This window comes from Limulus polyphemus, unplaced genomic scaffold, assembly GCF_000517525.1.
Source record: "Limulus polyphemus unplaced genomic scaffold, Limulus_polyphemus-2.1.2 Scaffold263, whole genome shotgun sequence".
In the NCBI taxonomy this organism is placed as follows: domain Eukaryota; kingdom Metazoa; phylum Arthropoda; class Merostomata; order Xiphosura; family Limulidae; genus Limulus; species Limulus polyphemus.
Genome location: NW_013665873.1, coordinates 691630 through 712585, shown reverse-complemented (window position 1 = coordinate 712585; position 20956 = coordinate 691630). Strand labels below are relative to the sequence as shown.

Below are 20956 nucleotides of genomic sequence, written 5' to 3'. Positions count from 1 at the left end.
TGAAATATTCTTGAGTGATGCTATTTATATATTTTTTGACGTATAAAAATACTTGTTTCAATTATGAAATAAGTTATTTTCATCATATAACCATACATTCTGGATTCAGTTATTATTGTAGAAAAAGTTATTAGCTTTTATAGCATTTGTTGTTTTATTAAATTCTGTACTTCGAACATTTTGTTGTACTTAATTATAATTTAGCAAATGCATTGATTTTTCTTAAACTTGAGGGTTGATTGTATTGCCATCTACCGGCAGTTATATCAATCATGCTGTAATGACGTCAATATTGCTGTTCATGTGTAACGCGGCGAGACATTTATCTATTTGTTGTTTTATCGACGAACGTGTGGGTGGAATTGTGCCATATATTGTGGAGCTTTAAATAAAGCAGCTTTTCTCGAATAGTTAGAAACTTATTTTAGGTCAGTTGCTGTCAAATATTTGCAGTCAATTTGCAGTCAAAAATTACTTCAGGAACACTGACGTTGTCGTTCAACCAGTTTAACAGCAGTTGCAGCCGATCAACCATTTGTTAAACCGCCCGGTAAGCAGTAGACGTTAAGATTTGCTAATTAGGAACGTAAACATTTATTGTTTCAGTTCGATTAAATTTTTCAAATAACTATACGTTTATTGTATACAATTATAAAATTAAAATACAACAATTTTATATACTAATCAATCCCACAAATTGAAAATATTGTCGCAAAGTTTTAAGACCACTTGCCAGATGCAACTTAAAAGGACCTCCGTTAGGTAAAGGCAGACAAAAATATTTAAACGTCAAATGGTTAGTTATTTCTCAGGTCAAATAATTTGCATTCGTTATTAATTTTTATTATCCCCTGTTTTTGTGTTTTTACCTAAATGCTTTCGAAGCTTTAAATAAAATCAAATCTTAAAGCCATTTTGTAGAATGAGCAAACGTTTTGAGATTAATTGTTAATATATGCTAGCCACAAACAAAAAAAATTCACGATTTTTTTGTTAAAAGAAATATATGTCTATGATAAGTATGAATTTTGATGGTATTAATGGAGACCTCATTTTGATCTCATGATAAGTTATTTTTTATTCAGATACATAGAAAATCTGTGTAACAACAAACTTAATTTAAAATCATAAATAATTTTCAACATTAAACTGGTACACAATAAAAAACATTTTATTTAGACCTATCTATGACCTTCAAAAAATTGACAACTCTATATGTTTCGACGTTACTCCTGAGGATGACGTTGTAACGTCGAAACATATAGAGTTGTCAACTTTTTGAAGGTCATAGATAGGTCTAAATAAAATGTTTTTAATTGTGTACCAGTTTAACGTTGAAAATTATTTATGATTTTAACTTTATACACAAGTGCCAAAATACTATAATTAACAAACTTAATGTTGCCTTGAAATTTCATTATCTCCGAAAAATTAAGTCGATTAGACTTTAGATTTGAAGTAGAAAAGTGGTTAACCATCGCTACAAAGAACGTTTACATGAATTGAAAATCAGACGGACTGTCTTTTCCCTTATTGGTTTATGATACAGCTTGGAAAGTTAACTGAATTTACTGCAAAATATCATTTGAAGAGAACTTGAAGACTGTAGAGAACACGGATACATTTGCAGATATGTTATTGAAAATAAATAAAGTGTTCATTCTGTTCTAACTAAAAGTAAAAATCACTCGTAATCTGTGAAGGCTTCTCTTACAAATTAATGGACATAATACAGAAATAACTCTGTTCGTAGCTGGTAAGTTCTGTTATTAACTAATCGTGAAGCGGATTTTGCTTGTTATAATGCTACTTTCTGTTGTTAATTATTTTATATGTAGAGTTTCCTTGTTATAATGCTTTGTTCTATTGTTACCTATTCGTTACATGGATTTTACCTTTTATAACGTAACGTTTTATTGTTAACTAATCATAACTTAGATTTAACCTCTTACAATGTTACGTTCTATTTTGAACTATTCACGTGAACTTGAACTATTATAATTTTACGTTGTATTGAACAGTTGTGAAGTGAATTTTACCTGTTATAATGTTACCTTCTGTTTTTAGCTATTCGTGATGTGGATTATGTCAGTTATAATGTCACGTTCTATTGCTATTCTGTAAAATCCACGTCCTGAATAGCAATAGAACGTGACATTATAACAGGTAAATTACACGTAACGAATAGTTAACAATAGAATATAACATTATAACAAGTAAAATCCACGTCCTTGTTAAAATGTTACATTCTGTTTTTAGCTATTCGTGATGTGGATTATGTCAGTTATAATGTCACGTTCTATTGCTATTCAGGACGCGAATTTTACTTGTTATAATGTTATTCTATTGTTAAGTAAACGTGACGTGGATTTTATCAGTTACAATGTTACGTTCTATAACTATTCGTTGCGTGTATTTTACCTGTTATAATGTTACATTCTATTGTTAAGTAAACGTGACGTGGATTTTATCAGTTACAATGTTACGTTCTATAACTATTCGTTGCGTGTATTTTACCTGTTATAATGTTACATTCTATTGTTAAGTAAACGTGACGTGGATTTTATCAATTACAATGTTACGTTCTATAACTATTCTTCTTGTGGATTGTACCTGTTATAATATTAAGTGCTTCGGTTCTGTTGTTAACTAATTGTGACATGGATTTTAGATTGTTTAATATTTAATTTTTTTATTATTCACTTTTTATTACAGTTTAATATACGTTTTTACTCAGTATGTTAGTAGAAGTAAGGAAAAATAACTAAGAAATATGCCAAGGCCATAGTGGCAGAAAATTATCTATGTAGTCGTGTTAATGGGACACTTTAATGGTAGCTCATATTCTGTTTTAATTCATGAGTTACCATTTGTAATAGTCCCACATTTTAAGATATCAACCCAGTAGTAATGTGTTTGTCCCCAGATATCGCAAAAATAGAGTGAAAGTAATGTTTATGGTTTGACTGATTCATTCAGTTACATTTTACCATATAATCATTCTCTAAATTTTCATTAAAATTAAAGAGCAGATTTATGTGTCTTGTGAGTAAAAAGTGTATTACATAAAGGTTATTGCTTTATAATATTTTAATATGTGTTTAAAACATATTAATTTCCATGTGTATTATACAATAGTTCTAATTAATAGCACCTTTTTATTTATTTTACATGTAATAAGATTATTTTGTATAGCTCATTTAGTGTATGAGTTTAGGACTAACCTAAATCTCGAAGGTGGCCGAATCTCTTGAGATATTATTGGAATTATGACTAAAAAAATCAATAATAGTGAGGGTACTTAATTGATGAAATACTCATTTTAATCATTAGTAGTTTTTGTTATCTTGACAGTTGTTTTATGACATTAAGAATTCATAATTATTCTACTACATAAAGTTAGATACATTACTTTTTAAAGTATGTTTTGGTTTAGGTCTCTAGTGGCTATTTTTCTGTGATCATATGTCACTGAGATAAATAAGGATGTAATTCAGTTCCATATCTACCAAAAACGTACTACAGCATCATGAACCACGATAGTGGTTCGTAATAGGGTTCGTCCAGCAATTTCATAAAAATCTTAATAGAACAGACGGACAAAACCAATCTTAAAAATCTGACTTGTTCTTGAAACAACACCCAAGACCTGCTATCTCAATGACAAAGGCTGCTAAAATATCGATAATAGCAAAAAAGTTGAATTTTCGATTATTAGACAAAATTCAAAATTAATCCATTTGTTCTTCACATTATTATTATTGTTCGTATTATTCTTGTTTCACAAACCTACAGAAAAAAAATGGATATTAATATTTTATGTAAGCCTGAGCAAACTCCTGCGCAGTTCATAGGACTATTTTTATGTTGATTCTTGAAACAGAGGAAAAAAAGTTATCAGTTTTTTAATCGCTACTTGTCAACTTTCTCTTCGAAGCCACTCAAGCACCGAAGCCTACAGCAAAAACGGATAGGTATACTGCGCCAAAATATATGCACAGTTACTAAACAAACTCTTGCGAAAGTTATAGGACTATTTTAATTTGATTCTTGAAAGTCGAAATTTCTACTCTAAAATTTTGTATGTTCTTCTTCTCTACCAACATAAGCTCTTCGAAGGCATTCAAAAATTGCAGAAACGTAGAAGCCATTTAAAGCACCATTATACTAGTCGGAAGTGCTTCACTTTATTAGAGTAAACAATATGTATATTTATAACAGTGTCTCCAATCTTATTATTATTGATTATAGTTTTACAAACCGCAACAGAAAAAACGGCTACGAATACTTTGCTGAAACATGGACAATAGTAATGAATGCAGTATTGAGTATGTTGTAAGTTAGTTTGAAATTAATTCAAGCGCATTCGTTTTTTCGCCCTGAAAAATTTCTCTAAGTCCTTCACTTTCCGCCATTGAAAAAATCATTTGTTTCACTGATTCGCATTAATTAGAAAATAATTTATGTAACTTATAGCACATTAAGGATTCATCATTTCTCGAGTTTGCTGTTATAATCTGTCTCTACGTGATTTTCGGCGACTATTTCAGTGAGTTTTCTAACGGTAAATAATTACCATAGTAGATTTCTATACTTTAGTGAGCGATGATTTATTCTACGGATTTTCGTACTTCGCTTGTACGCGTGTTTACACGAAATCTCAGGCACAAAACCACCTGGGTCAGTAAATAATGGTTGGGTGGAAAAGACGTCAATATAGCAGCAAACTATTGAAAAACATGTAACATTCAACTGAATGCATATGCATGTATGTAGCTTACAATTTGTTCTTTATATATGGCCATAAAAACTTAAGAAACAAAATAATTAAAAAAATTCTTAATTTAAAAAGGAGAATAGGGATCATCAAAGAAGTTCAGAAAAAAGGTGAATCAAAATGCAAAGATTATATTTTCAAGCCTACAACTAGGGACTCTTAAAAATAAGTAAACACTCTAAGCTGGAAATGTTGTCTACATTACTATCTCAATGTCCAAATCTCTATTTTGACTCCATGTCTACAGTACTTATCCATTTTAGTGGAGTTAAAATAAGGATTTGTAGCCTGAGGTAATAATGTAGACACTATTACCAGCCTAGTTTGTTTACATTTTACAGAAAAAAGTAAAAAAAACAAAACAAACTGGTTCCCTAGTTGTAGGCTAGAAGATATTATCTTTGCATTTTGATTCAACTTGTTTCTGTACTTTTTAACGATCCCTATTGCCCTTTTTAAATTAAGGATTTTTAATTATCTTGTATTATGTCTGTATAAAGGAAGAATTATTTCTTAGGGAACAAGTGAAGTGGGAGCGACTGACATTTAGCGAATCATAAAAATAATCTCAAATTGCACTTCAGAACAAAAAAAAGTAGTTTATGTATATTTTGGAGTTTTGGTTTCATCCATACTCCTCTTAGTAAGAATAAAGTAAAATCATGTAGTAAATCCACTAAACGGTTTTTCGTAACTACAGTTTACTCATGAGAAGCTCTAAATACTGCCCCCCAGTGGCACAGCGGTATGTCTGCGGACTTACAACGCCAGAATCCGGGTTTCGATATCCGTGGTGGGCAGAGTACAGATAATCCATTGTGTAGCTTTGTGCTTAATTACAAACAAACAAACTCTAAATACTTCTGTAAATATCACACCTTCGCTCCTCAGTATAAATTCCGTGCTACTTCAAATAACAAGGTTTCTCTTATATTTTTAGTAATATGTAATTATTTTCTGTTTGACTTTGAAAAACAAGCTGTAATCAATTTCATTGTTGCTCAAAGTAACGGAACGTTATTAATCGACTCAACTGTTATATTGATTGACAATATGAAACTAATTTTACTGTTAACTTGTACAAAAACATCTCATTGTGTTCTTTAACGTCATTCTTAGGGTCAAATTAGTGGTGACCAACATTAAAAGTACCACAATAACAGTAGGAACGATGGGATAAGGATTGCAGAGTTTATAAATCGAACAGACAGCAGAATGAAGATACTGGACAAAGCTATTATAAACAAAGACAAAAGATACAAATCTTTTGTGATTCTAACACAATCAGAAGGTATTCAATGTATTTTCTCTACACTCATATTATAGACATAACTGTTGACTCCAAGTTTTTAAGAGGCTAGATTTTGTAGTTTAATGTTTACAGACATATGAAACAGCACTGGAGAAAGGGCATATGAAATCTGTCTGGTCAATCTGTATGAAGATAAAGTTAGTTTCACCAACCATAATTCCTAGCTACACATGCTATGGGCCAGTCGCAATGTTGAATTAAAAGAAAGCAGGTCTTCATACCTGTTCCCGTGTTCAGTGACTCATTCATATGTACGCACATGTTAGCTTTACTCGATCTGACTGACCAAGATATGCAAAAAGTCCTGGTACTCTCGTCTTTAAAAGAAACAAATGCTTCCAGTTCTTCTACTGGATATGGACGAGTTGTACATTTTCGACCAAGAGACATACTACAGGAAATCAAGACCTGTGACATTTTCACTAATTCAGATGTGGTTTAACAACTTGTCTTCTATGAAAGCAGCCAATAATATATCACAATAGCAGAATACGCTGAATTTGAAAAGGAGATACTATTTTATATTTCTGAATTAAGAGGAAACTGAAATGTATTACGAATTAAAAGAACATTTTCCAATGTGTTACTTTAAAAAAAGAATACAAAGTGTGGTCATTTCCCCCTTTAAAAGCATTTATATATATGAGTTGCCTTTTCATTATTCATTTAAAATATACGTATATGTAATGCATTAAGCAGATAAACCGTTAAAAAATGTATTGACTTTTATTATTAGATGTTCAGCACAGACACACATTGACTTCAGCTTAACCTCCTGGTCTAAAGGAACCGGTTCACACATGAGGACAAAAGCCTCCATCAAATCCTGATGTCTTAAGACTGGTTTCAGACCAGCAGTCACAAAATTCCTAAATTGTATTTTATCCTCAGATTTAATCGTCATAGTGAAGGTGTCAACATTATGTTTTTTTTTTTCTGTTTGTAGCGATCTCCCCTATCTTTCCATGTATAGAATTTTATTTCCAAATCAGCTACATGTCCACAGTTGTTCATTAGATAGTTGAATACAGGAGTATAATACTGAATTTAATCCAAGATAAAACTTATCTGAAAGATTCATTCTAATAACTGGAAACTACAAGTATCCTTTCATCAGTTTGTACTTGGGAATTACAACAAGTAACCTTTCATTATTTTGTACTTGGGAACAAAGACAGGTTGCCTATCAATATTTTATACATGGGAATTACGATAGGTAATCTATCATTATTTTGTACTTGGGAACAAAGACAGGTTGCCTATCAATATTTTATACATGGGAATTACGATAGGTAATCTATCATTATTTTGTACTTGGGAACAAAGACAGGTTGCCTATCAATATTTTATACATGGGAATTACGATAGGTAAGCTATCATTATTTTGTACTTGGGAACAAAGACAGGTTGCCTATCAATATTTTATACATGGGAATTACGATAGGTAAGCTATCATTATTTTATACATGGGAATTACGATAGGTAAGCTATCACTATTTTATACGTGGGAATTATGATAGATAATCTATCATTATTTTATACATGATAATTACGATAGGTAAGCTATCATTATTTTATACATGATAATTACGATAGGTAAGCTATCATTATTTTATACATGAAAATTACGATAGGTAAGCTATCATTATTTTATACATGATAATTACGATAGGTAAGCTATCATTATTTTATACATGATAATTACGATAGGTAAGCTATCATTATTTTATACATGATAATTACGATAGGTAAGCTATCATTATTTTATACATGAAAGTTACGATAGGTAAGCTATCATTATTTTATACATGAAATTTACGATAGGTAAGCTATCATTATTTTATACATGAAAATTACGATAAGTAAGCTATCATTATTTTATATATGGGAATTACGATAGGTAATCTATCATTATTTTGTACTTGGAATGCGGGGTGTGCGCCATTAGTGTGATGGTCAAACCCCCTATTTTGCGTATATTTGGCGTACAAGAGCAGCCGAAGAGTTGGCAGTGAATGCTGTTGACTCGCTGCCTTCCTTTCAGTCTATCAGTTGAATTAAAGATGGCTTTCCGAAGATGGCCCTTTTATAGCCTTGCACGAAATTCTCAAACACATTTATTCATATACATATTGACAAAACAGTTTCATAGAAATATCCGGAAGATTATTTTCCATAACTCTCCATATTTGTGTTTGTACATAACTATTTATATTCGTGTAATTTCACACAGGAAAACGACATTGATCAAAAACAATAACGAACACACAAATCAAATAATAATTAACTACAGAGTGGTTAAATGCAAAGCGTCTCTTGGAAGCAAAGATACATACAAATGAATGCCTACACTGCGATGAGGATATGCCATCCACGAGTTTCAATCTATTGAAAGGCATGACTTTTGTTTGTTGTTTGGAGGTCAGCATAAAGCTGCACAAAGTGTTATCTGTGCTGTACCCACTACGAGTATCGAAACCTGGTTTTTAATATTGTATGTCTCCAGAGGTACTGATGAACCACTGGGGGCGGCATGACTTTGTGAAACTAAACAAAACTAAGAATATTGTTACGACAGCGGAGGTCACGTGACGAGTGATTAGTGTCTAGAAGGTTCACGAAGAGGAGAGTGCATTCTAGCCGCCCTCTATTCTTGTATATAAGCGCGGCAAATAAAGCGAGATGATTAATTGGATAGCAGATAGAGAGATACAGTGACAGATAATCGAGTCGTAAGTAAAATGCGTGAATCGTTGTGAATTATAGCTTGTGTTTAAGATAAAGTGACTGTGGAAATTAAGTGTATTACAAAGTTGTATTGAGAAAGAATAAACTAGTTTTATTTAAGAAAGGACTTGTATCGCTGAAGTTCTTCAGAAAGAATCTTTACGGGAAATTAACAAAAGACCAGAGACGTAACAATATGAATACTTAATTCCACAGTTAAACCACTATTCAGTTCAGTGGAATCTTTCTCCTTATTTATTGCTTTCCCGGTGGCTCAGTGAGAAGTTTGTCGTTTGGAGGTCAGCATAAAGCAGCAAGGAACGAACAACGCTTCAAATAGTGATTGAGCTAAAGCGAACTGTTCTAGTACTTTACCAGGAAGAGATAGACTCCGTAACTCTCTATCTTAGTATTCAAACACAAGTCGCTTTCGTCAATAAAACTACGAACTACATCTGCCAGCGCATGTAGGTGTTTGCGCACGTTATATTGAGTGTATTTTTATGACATCCGAGTTCCGTATGCGCAGTTTTCTTTCCTCCTTTTGTTTCAAAAAATAACACCCAAGCTGATAACTCTTCCTATCTTGTGTAAGATGGATAAAAGACAATGATTTCAAAATCTGGAAAATACTTTAAATTTCGCTTCAATAATCTTTTGATTTTTTTATGTTTTTAGCTTTCTGAACGATGAGAAAGGCCAGACCAAGAGAACTTTACAGTATAAAGAGGGTTTTCTAGATACACGTAATGGATTTTCGGATTGATTTTGTTGCACAAACAGATTTGTTACCATTAAGTGAATGAGTTTGTTTTTGTTCATGTTTGAATAATTATGGTGATATATTTTTCCTTTGACATTTATTTGATAAACTTGAGCATCGTTTAAGTTTTATTTTCTTTTGATATTTCTCTACACTACTCTTTGACTTGTTTGTATTATATTGGTAGTGTATTTGTTTCTCTTTTTTTTTCATGGAAATTGCTAACCTGAATAAATATGCCTTATGGATGGCATCATAAATATATTATTTTTCAGATTATGTAACACTGGTTTTGTGTGTGACAGCTTAAACATGAAATTGAATTTCTGCTTACACTACTAGCTTATACGTAAGTGTTGTTTCTATAGCAATCATAGAGCATACGATTTCATGAACTGTCAATTCAAGTACGTACGAAGACATTAAACGAATACATATTTGAAAACGAAATTATACAAATCACTCGTAAAGATGGCATCTCAAGCTCTGTTAGAAGTTTATGGTGTTAGATAAACATCCACGTGATTCAGCCGAATTGTTCTGTGGTAATCCTACGTCATAAGAAAAGATCACCTAATCAAAAATATGGGTGACAAAAACCGAAAAGAGAAACAAAATTAACTGATTTGTATAATATATTTTAACACTTGCTGAAGCACCCGTCCCCTCGACGAAAGTTAGGTCAATTCATGATTAATGAAAGGTTATCTTAGGACATGAAAAGTTGCTTCTTTTATATGTAATTGTAAAAAACGTCCATAAAAAACTGCAAACCACAAAATGTGAAACCGAAAAATTGCACGTATCTCCGCATTGACCCAACAAACCTTCATGTCAAATTTGGTGAAGATTCATCAACATGCAAAACGCTAAGTGCAAAACTGAAAATTTGTATCTCACGGACTTAATTAACTTCCATACCAATTTTGATGAAGATCCATGCACATCCGGAACTAGTTATAACATACTTCGCATGTTTTGGTATGGGGTTTAAACAAACATTTCTTTGTATTAGAAGACGTCGTAGTTTATAGAAGCTTCAGATGATAATACACCGATTTGTTGGAGCGAGGACTGCGGACTGTCTGCCTTCTCTTTGATTACTTTGTTTGTTCCCCGGATACTCGTGCATATTCAGGGCTTATCTATGCTAGTCGTTATTGATTTTTAACTGACAAGCTAAAGGGAAACCAGCCAGTCAACGACACCCAGTGTAAATGCTTGGGCTAATCTTGCCTGACCGAATAGTGGTATTTGACTGTCACCTTCATAACTAGTCGTAGGGACTCTAAAAAAGTAAACAACCTAGGCGGGAAATAGTGTCAATATACATTTTTCAAGCTACGAATCCCTATTTTGACTCCTTGTCTACAATACTTGTCAATTTTAGTGGAATCCCTCCTAGTTGTAGGCTTAAAAATATAATCTTTACATATTTATTCAACTTGTTTCTGTACTTTTTTGACGATCCCTCTTCCTCTTTGTGAATTAACATTTTTTTATTTATCTTCTAATAACAAACGGTAGGTAATATATCACATTTAAAGTAAGTTTAGATCTACAATTTTAATGTTTGAACTAAAAATTATTACAAGTTTCACTGCCCCCTCTTTTATATTTTTTATTATTATATTATTGGTATAATGTTGGCTTATAATTTAGTATAAAAGTTTGAGACGGAAATTGTTACTTAATAATTCATAAATACTAAAAAAAGAAAAAGAACTCGTACTTTATTTATGATGTTTCCAATGTCGGATAATCGTACTCAATACTAACATGTTTAAATTAATACACCAAACCACAATGTAGTCAAGACAATTTATTTTTCCTACCTGACAAAACTTTACCCTCCTTTCTTTTCTATTGATAAATACTTATCACAGTTAGATATAATAGAAGTAGTATATTGTAATGAAATAAAACTAAACCCTCACCTTTCCTAAAATAAATAGAACAACACAATTAAAACCTTCTACCTCCTGGAAACAGACCGATATTCCGAAAAGATTCCGCCACGTGCTTTATACTTATTGTAATTCTACTCTTTTTTCGTCTCATTTCTATAACACCAATGATGAAGATGATATTATCATTACTATGAGAAGTTCGACATCATTTTTCCAAAAAATTAGAAAGCTCTAATTACCGGTAACAAAAACGGATAGTGTAAAATACCAAGCTGATTTTTCTGTAGGCTTTTGAAACAAAAATATGAATAATAATAGATAAAATAATACTAAAATACAATTGCAGCGAAGAACGAAAATCGGTAGAATAAATCATCTCTCTCAAGAGTATAGAAATATACAGTGGTAAAGACTCACTGAAATAGTCGCAGAAAATCACAGTGACCTCGAGAAAAAATGAAGAAAAGCGAACTCGAAAAATGATGAATCCTCAATGTTGCAGTTTCCAGTTAATGCACATTAGTAAAACGAGGAATTTTTTCAATGGCGGGAAGTGAATGTTTTGGAGATATTCTTCAGGGCGAAAAAACAAACGCGCTTGAATTAATTTTAAAAGTACTCTATGACATACTGAATACTACATTCGTTACTACTGTTCAGGTTTCAGTAAAATTTTCGTAGCTGTTTTTTCTGTAGCGGCTTGTAAAACTATAATCAATAATAATAAGACTGAAGACACCGTTATAAATATCCACACTCTTTACTCTAATAAAACGAAGCATTTCTGACTAGTATAAACAGTGCATTTCTGACTAGTATAACGATGCTTAAGAGGCTTCTACATTTCTGCGATGCTTGAATGGCTTCGAAGAGCTTATGTTGGTAGCGAAGAAAAACTTAAAAACGTTTAGAGGGTGGAATTCTTGACTTTCAAGAATCAACTTAAAAATAGACCTACAACCTTCGCAAGAGTTTGTTTAGTAGCTGTGCATAGATGTTGACGCAGTACACCTAGCCGTTTTTGCTGTAGGCTTCGGTGCTTGAATGGCTTCGAAGAGAAACTTGGGAAGTAGCAACGAAAAACTGATAAAGTCTTTCTTTTTCTTTCAAGAATCAATATAAAAAAATAGTCCTATGACTTGTGCAGGAGTTTTTTAGAAGGTTTGTCCAGGTTTGAATAAAATATTGATATCCATTTTTTTTCTGTAAGATTGTGAAACAAGAAAAATGTGAAGAACAAATGGATGAATTTTGAACAATCGGAAAATCAACTTTTTGGCTATTATCAATAGTTTAGTAGCCTTTGTCATTGAGATAGAAGGTCTTGACTGTTGTTTCAAGAACAAGTTTGCTTTTTAGATAGTTTTTGCTCATATGTTTTATTAGAATGTTTGTTTGTGGTTCATGATGTACTTAAATTTCATGCCGTGTTATGGTAATTAACAAGTAATACAAAATTGCAAAAATTAAGTATGATGTAGGGATAGCAATATCAAAATGTACAGAAACAAGGTAGGGATGAATACACAGAACCATGAACAAATCTCTACATACTAGCCAGTAAGTACTGAGTCAGTTTTACAAACTTATGGTTATTAGCTACTGTAAGACTGTAAAGCACTGTTCAGTTTAACTGTTTTTATTTAAATCTGAATTCATGCAACTGACAGGAATTCAACATCTAGTAGTAGATTAAAGTTATTTTTGAAAAACTTACAGTTTGATAAGAGTGTACTGTGCAGATTTTGATATAGAATGTTTCTACACTAATTTATTTGGAAAAAACTTTAAAATTAAAGGTTGACGTATTACATTGTGAAGAAAAAGCAATATTTCCAAATTATATTTTTAGAAATCACTGTTATATTGTTAAAAAAATATTTTTATCTATTTACTTAACGTATATGATCAAACTGATGGAGTTACAATCAGATCATGTTTAGTGCCAGGACTCGTTAGTTTGTTTCTTTGCCATTATTAAAAAAAACAAAAAAAACAATCGTTGGAAAATGGTCCATTGAGCTTTAAGACTATATATTATCGAAATTACATTGATGATATTTTTGTGGGACATCAACTTGGTCTTGCCAGTCAGCTTCTCATTTGACCTCTTCCTCCAGTGCACTTATCTTGGGGATACTATCTTTCAAGTGCAATTTCTATGAAAATTTGTTGTTTCACGTTGACGTAAGTTACAAAACAGTATTTAAATATTTATAATTTTATGAACTAAGTAGTTTATTCTATGAATCTGTTCAAGTGGCTTGTTCGCAACAATCATACGAATATTTGGAAAGTTGTATAATAACAACACAAAATTGGTGACAAGCTCCCATATCGAAGAAACCAATCTTGAACACATCTAAAATAGAATGGGGTAAAGGTACTCAAACCTGCGTATTAACTATTTTACTCCTATTAATCATCCTTATAGTAAACTTTTACCTGTGATACATATTGCTGTAACTGTTCTGTTGTTGGGCGGGCTCCTTTGGATTATTCAGTAAAAATAATACGAGGTCCTGTCGTAGTAATTTAATTAATTATTTATTTCTTCAATGAATGTTTATTACAGCAACGTTCACTTATAGGCCTAATTTCATAAATACATTTTTCAACATTAGTTCTGAAACTACTATAGGCCTGGTACACTAATAACTTTAACCAAGATTTTCCTTGACTGATAAAAACCTGACTAACTTACTCATTAGTTAAGAGAAAGTACTAACTCTCAATCGCTCGATCAACAACTCAATCAGTCTTTTCTTGATCAACAACTATTCGATAATCCATTCTTATATTTATGCTGAACTCTGAGTTCTACCAAGTAAGGAAATTTTCTAGATTATAGGACTACTTAAATAAACTTTCCAGATCTAGCATAATCATCATGATTGGCAACCCCTGTAGCAAAAAATTAAGTTATAACATTGAAAATATAACCTACAACACTGTCCCCTTCATGGATTGTGAATTCCCTTGAATAATCCTAATAAACATATAAAATATTACACTAAATTGTCTATTCACCAAGTTTTTTTGGTGGTTTTCTCTTTTGAGGCCCATGGTATGCAGATGTGATGACTTCTTGTCTCTTATCGTCACTAGTTTTCCTTTTGCTGGGGCAGTTCCTCCTAGGCAGGTGTTCGAATGAATCTCCTGGCACCTGTGTCCATGTTGGTCTTTTTAAAGTGGATTCGATAGGTACGCTAAACTCCTCAACATGTTAGCGATCCGCTCGTAAATTCTTCTCTGAAATTATCTGGGTTAGCTGTTCTTTCACCAATATACCTCCAAACACAATCATGGTGGAAAGTCTTTGGCTTGGACTACCCGAATTTCTAGATTCTGTAAAACCAAATTGTTGATTCGTTTTAATAAAACACGTGGTCGTTTCCAATACCTGTTTAACATTGTAGTTCGCCCTTTTTTGCGGTGAAATTATACAGCCATGCCATGTAACCTCAGCGAAGTCCAGTATTATCAGTATTAACATAATAACAACTTTTTATTTTATCACTAGTTAAATCTTTTCTGGGTTAAGTCATATATGACATTTTTATTTTTCAGATCCACGAAAGCTCTTCCCCAGGATATGCCATGTCGTTTGATTTCCCTGTGTTTCAGCTACTAGGCGATATTTCATTCATAATAAGTTCTGGTACCAGTGTTTCTCTTCTTGGTGGTTCAGTAACCACCTCGCTGTTGTCACTGAAAGTACAACTTTTGGTGTAGTAACTGTCATATAGTATATAAGGATTTTCTGGCCATAGATTGTGAAGCTATTTGAAGCTAGCCTAATCTTGTATCCAAGACTCCATGTGAAGTCAGTTCCCAATATGTACTCTTTCTGAATGTCAATTACCCACATATTATGAGGTGTAAAGAAATTTCCTGTAGTAAGCTAGCCTGACCTCTCATCCATGGCTTCACATAATGTCAGATCCAAATATGTACATGTTCATCAGTGTTGTTTATTCACACATCATAAGGTTTAGGGAAGCTTCTTATAGTAAAGGTAGCTTAAAATTTTCATTTTGTTGAAACTTTATGTCCAACTGCTTTCCGCATCAATTCCTTTTCTTTCTTTATCTCTGGAGACAATTTTGCATCTTTAATTAATAAATCAGGAATATTTGTAGCTATGGAACCAAAGTTAGGCAGCTTACTGTAAGTTTTCCATCAATAAACTCATTGATTCGTGGACGGTTTTTCTCATATAATGCACTTATTTTCATATTTGTGGTAGATGGAGTATTTAAAGCTGAACCTCACCTCATAAATCCAACTAACTCCTGTTTCGTTAACTCTGTGTTGTTCTTTTGAAGTTGTTGTTGGGCTCTGTTTCCTTGACTTGATAACAGCTATTGATTCCATGTAGTCTTGGCTGCAATGGCTCTCAACTATAACAGTTATTTCTGGCTGCAATGGCCCTCAACTATAACAGTTATTTCTGGCTGCAATGGCCCTCAACTGTAACAGTTATTTCTTTCTAGTATTCTCTGGGAGAAGCTTTTATTTTAAACAGGATTTAATTTACATTTCTCCACAATACGTCCTATCAACTTACATTTTAAACATTGATTGTATTGTTGTTGATTTCCTTCATTTTAGATGATTATTTGTCTAATTAACACTTTTAGTTAATCAGGAAATGGTGTTGATTGAATTGGCCAGCTAAATTCTGGAAATAAATTTGGTAGGTGGCATGGTTGGATTACTCAAAGAAAATCCTGCAATTACAGATGATACAGTAGTAGTGGTAATAGGTTTAAACAGGTTTTCTTCTTCCATGTTTTATAGTAAATGGTGTTGTAGGTTGGAATTCTTGAGAGGATGTAACTGGCTTGATATTTGTACTTACCAATTCTTTTTTCATATGTTTTATTCTGACACTGAATTATCTTTTTACTTCTTTGATTTTGTCATTACTGTCTTTTAGTATGATGTTGATGTATTTTTTGTGTTCTTATTTTGTTCTTGTAATATCTGTACATCTGCAATAGCTTCATTGATCTTGTTTTAAGCTAGATTTATTTTTAGTTTTAAGTCTTACCTAAATAGTATTTCTGTTTCCCTTACCTTTTAGTCTTTTAATTTTCTGTCTCTTTCTCCTTGTTCTTTTTATTTTATCTCTTTATTACTGATCTTCTTTTCATGACATGTCTCTTTCTTTTTAATCTTCTTTTAATGCCCTGTCTCTTTCTTTTTGACCTTATTTTATTATTTTTATCATCTCTAAGAAGTTTCCTGTCTTTCTTTGTGCCCATGCGGTCGTTTTGAAAGTTGAAACTTAAAGTTTAGTGAAAGTTCTATTTTATATTTATCAAAAAATAACTCCACTCCTGACATAAGTGTGGTAACGTATTGTATCATTTGAATATTTGTTAAAAATAACGCAATAATCAATCCAAGTAATGACAACTAATTAGTTTATATTTTCAATAAACGCTTACTACAACGGCTTTCACTTGTAGGCCTAATTTCCTAAGTGAACAGATAAAAAAAAGAACAACAAAGATACCTCTTGGGATGGCTTTCAAGATTATTATAATTTTCGTCTTAAAATATAATGAACAAATGTAAAATACAATTGATCGTCCTTTTATAAGAGTATTTACGTTTCGTTTCACGTAGTTTCAGGAGTATGCACACCAGATCAATATATCGCTAGTTTTGTTACTCCTTAGTCCAATAACTACAAACCAATTCGCTAATATTGTCTTTGTTGTAAAATATTTTTTGTTATTGTTGTAGGAGGATGACTGCAGAATATTCGTGTTTTATTTCATCTTAAGTGGATTTTTTTGTATTAAATGGAAATTATGTACAGAAACAATTACACAATTCACAACTTCAGAAATTAATCAGAGATGTTCAACTACTGATTTATAGTCACAAAATAGTGTGAAATATTATGTAGGAAAGGTAGATCAGTAGTGTATATATGGGGTTTCTGCGCCACTTTAAGGTCACCAAATTTAAAAAAATGCAAAATGGTTAACACTGAAATAGTAAAAAAAACATCAAACAATAACTCAAATTGCTAAAAAATATTGAAAATGGAAATAATTAAAAATCGTTTTTGTTGTACTGCCCCCAGACCTCTCAATTTTGTCTCCCCTTCACGGGTACGCGGTTTCTGGAGGGCATGGGGGATTCTGAATTACTTGGATAGTTTTATTTCTATTCCAGCTTGATGTAAAAGGATCCAAAAGTAAAAAAAATTATATAAGTGTAAGGGGACATTCATTGACTCACCCCTTAAAACACAATCATCCTGAAATAGCGCCCTTTGATATTTGCAATATCAGTCTAATACTGAAATTGAATTAGTATTTTAAAATGAAAAATGTAAAAAAGAGGCTTCTTTAAAACACAACTCGTAAATATACACAGATAATATCATAAAATGCTCATGCAGGTTAATATTACATCCCAAGTTCAGTAAGAGCTTTCTGATTATTTCCCGTCTTTCATCCCATTATAAATAAGGGTAAGATCTTTTTATTTCATTTATTACATTACTATCTTTCCCAGTTAACTTTTTTAATAAATCGATCACATAAAGACATCTGGAATTCATTTAATTTGTTATCCATTAACACAGCTACAATCCTGTTTTATTGTGTGTTTTAATTCAGAGACATAGAGTTTTGGTCCTGAGTTTAGTTTACTTAGTTTTTGAGTTTGGACATATTGAAGTGTTCCAATAGTATTAACATATTTAACGGCTTTTATTTATATACATGAGAAAAATGACCCCCACGCTAAAGTATTAATATTCCCTGCTACAGTGGGAGTGTAGACAGATCTTTCTGGTCCCACATCAGAGTCTTTCTCACACCATGTGAACAGTCTTTTGCCATCCATGGTTTCACGAGTTGACAAGTCTATGTATACACCTGTCTCTATCCCCACCATTGGTTCCAGTGACTGCTCTGGTCCATTACCACCAGCCCCAAAGTGCAGAACGATTATTTGGTCACGCCCTTAGTCAGTGGAGTCTCCTTCTTCCGACAAAGATCTGCCCAATTGACCCAGAGCAGGTTCCATGAAGGTCGATAGACCTCTTTCTACTAAATAAAAGCGTCGTGGTCGCCCGGTTCTCCTCTACCTAAATAAATATGACCACGTTAATACAGTGGAACTGTTGAGGTTTTAGTTCTAATTTGGGTGACATTAAGGCCTAGACCAATTCCTATCGTCCTGTGTGTCACTTCTTACTGGAAAGATTCCTGAAACCTGCTGATACTGTCACCTTTCGGCAGTTTTTTTTATACCGGAATGACAGGTTTTGTGATGGATGAGTCCATGGAGGTGTGGAACAGCTGTTTGACCAGCACATACCCACCTTGTCTGTTCCACTTGATACACCTTCGGAGGCTGTAGCCATCCATATCTCCATGGGTCGTACCATCACTATTTGTTCTACTTACCTATCTCAAGGAGAGACTTTCGATCAATCAGAACAGTAGAACAGTTGCTGTCTCTCTTTTCGATCTTGGGAGATTTTAATCCTCTTTAGGGTGGTGCAGATATTGATTGGAGGGGTCGTTCTGTGGAGCATATGCTCTTGGATCACAACCTTTCTCTCTTTAATACTGGTTCATTTGCCTATTTTCATGCACCTAGTCGATCTTTTACTACTATTGATCAATTCATCTATTCCCCTTCACTTTTTTTCTGATTTTTCTTGGACATTCGACAGTGACCACGGGGGCAGTGATCATTTTTCCATTGTTTTGATGCTACCCGACCCGAATACCACAGTGGAAGTTGGAGCAAGCAGACTGGCCCTCCTTCACCACTCTCTCAGAACTACACTGTACTGTCATTAGTCTTCCATCTATTAATGACTGCATGAAAGCAGTAACTGATTGTATAGTTCAAACAGCTATTTTTTCTATCCCCAAAACTTCAGCATATTTTCCACTGTATCCTCGTCCATGGTGGTTTCCTGCCTGCCAGCAGGCACAGAAGACTCAGAAACAGACCTTTCACAGGTATCCCACTCTTTCCAACAACATTGCTTTCCAGCAAACCTGTGCCCATGCTCGACAGGTCAGACATCACAGCCAGAAGGAATCTTGGATTAAGTTAACCATAGCATCTCTTCTACCATCAATTCCAAAATCGTCTGGGATGGTCAAAGGGAAGTATGCTTCCCATCTTTTTTCCATCTTGCTCTCCAATGACCAGGAAGTTGCTGATGTATAGAGTATTGCCGATACTCTCAGAGAGCTTTGCTTATCTTTTCAGCACTTCTGTCTCTTCTCCCACCTTTTTGTTAAGGGCAGAGAGATTGCCCCTTTCCTTTCGGGCTGATCCGTCTCTATGATTACAATTGCCCATTTACACTGGTGGAACTTAAGCTTGCTCTTCGTTGGTCAGGCAGTACATCAATTTGGACCGAATGACGTTCACTATAAGATGCTGTGCCATCTCTCTTCTACCTCTCTTGCTCTTCTTTTGGTTGTTTTTAACCAGATGCTTGGGGCAGGGCTATTGTTCTTCCTGTCTCAGAGCCCAGGAAGGATCACAAGATTCCTTCTAGTTATCGTCCAATTGATTTGACTAGCTGTCTCTGTAAGGTTTGGAGAGGATGGTTATTGCATGTCTTGTGTGGTTCCTTGAATCAAACAACCTCCTCTCGCCCGCCCTATGTGGTTTTTGTGGAAACGTTCGACTGTGGACTACCTGATTTGTCTCTTTCAGGAAAGCCTTCCTCAAGAGAAATCATCTTGTTTCGGTCTTCTTTGATCTTAAGAAGACTTATGACACCACATGGAAGTTTGGCAATTTGTGGGAATTCCACAACTCCATATTTAGCAACATACAAGTTTCGTAAAATAATATAAGGTCACTCTTCTGTTAATACTATTGCTTTATTACTTTTATTCATTTATTTTTGATGAAATTGGATTTTTTGATAAATAGTTGGATGAACCATCAAACATATAATATTCCTTTGATGTTTTGTCTGGTTTTTCTATGACATCCATATTTCTGTCATAGTCGGTATTATAAATATTCTTTCCTTTCTGTCTGTCTGTCTCTTTCTTTCCTTTGATCACATAAGAATATTAAATGGACACCACGTGACTATACTAAACCCTTTCTTATGCTTACCGCTGGTGACTGATTGGGCCTGACGTGGCACAAAGATCGATTACACTTATGTTAGAACCGGCGTTCTTTAACGCCTTGTTCCTTGTTGCAGCCATGTTTCAGACAGTCATTATTGTCGTTATTTGAAAATCCACTCAATATCGGTATCAGCAGCGGATAGTTTTAACGAAGTCCTGTTTTCTAGAATAATGAATTAATCCGAGTATAAAACTTTATTTTATTTTTTACAAATACAATATCCAGAAATTTTGTTATTTAAGAATACTACAAGTAAAGAAAAAGGAAGTAAATGTAGGGATGGCTAATATCAGTCTTTCAAAAAGAATAGCCCCCCA

The 20956-nt window shown here is 33.2% G+C and overlaps 1 protein-coding gene across 1 annotated transcript in view; it reads left to right on the top strand.

Annotated features, from left to right (window-relative positions):
* Positions 1-293: 293 nt before the first annotated feature.
* LOC106456845 (synaptosomal-associated protein 25-like) overlaps positions 294-20956 on the top strand; it is a 114314-nt gene continuing 93651 nt past the window's right edge. The window contains exon 1 of the mRNA XM_013916215.2: positions 294-550. The gene's annotated coding sequence lies outside the window, so the exon portion shown is untranslated. The remainder of the gene's footprint in view (positions 551-20956) is intronic.